Raw genomic sequence first — 899 nt, forward strand, 5'->3', positions numbered from 1 at the left:
TCTGCATTTGAACTATAGCCAGTTATTATTTGTGGTTTCCCTTTTACCTCAAAATCTTGATATTTGGAAAATGACTTAAATCCTAATATATGTGGGTTTTTTCTTTTAAAGGCTTGGAAATGATGGCCAGTAATTATTGCTTTTTGCTGCTTTGAAAAAAAAATGGCTTTGTCTGTTAAGTTAATGAATGTCCTGGAACTTCCCTGGTGGCTCAACTGGTAAAGAACCCGCCGGCCAGTGTAGGAGACACAAGAGATGCGGGTTCGATCCCTGGGTCAGGAAGATCCCCTGGAGGAGGAAATGGCAACCCACTCCATTATTCTTGCCTGCAAAATCCCATGGACAGAGGAGCCTGGCAGACTACAGTCCATGGGGTCACAAAAGAGTCGGACATGACTGAACACACACACACACACACACACACACACACACACACACTCATCTTAAAGCTAGGGTGTCCCTTCTATGATGCTGACTTATTTGTCTGTTTATTTATTTATTTTGGCTGTGCTGCATGGCTTACACAATCTTAGTTCCCTGACTAGGGATTGAACCCAGGGCCACAGCAGTGAAAGCACCTAGTCCTAACCACTGGACCACCAGGGAACTCTCCAATGCTGAATAATTTATAACTGAGACATTATAGCCACAAATTTGGTCTCTACACATAAATCATGTGATGAATTTCTCCTTATGGGTGGTCATAATGGAAAGGGCTATATTTTCTTTTCTTTTTAAAACTCTGCTTGATGCTTTTCATAGAACTGGGGATTGTCATGTTTTGTTTTCTAAGGATTATTCCCCAAAGGTAGCATTGCTGTTTAACTCATTAGAATCATGAGGGGATATCTATTGTTCCCATACTTAAACTTGAAAGGACAATCTTATTAAGAAGCAAA

General features: G+C 40.7%; 1 non-coding gene across 1 annotated transcript; it reads right to left on the reverse strand.

The window, feature by feature from the left end:
- Positions 1-533: 533 nt before the first annotated feature.
- On the reverse strand, positions 534-606 carry TRNAE-UUC. Its single transcript has one exon. It is a non-coding gene; the product is annotated as a tRNA-Glu (tRNA).
- Positions 607-899: the final 293 nt, after the last annotated feature.

The sequence above is a fragment of the Cervus elaphus genome, chromosome X (assembly GCF_910594005.1).
Source record: "Cervus elaphus chromosome X, mCerEla1.1, whole genome shotgun sequence".
Classification (NCBI taxonomy): domain Eukaryota; kingdom Metazoa; phylum Chordata; class Mammalia; order Artiodactyla; family Cervidae; genus Cervus; species Cervus elaphus.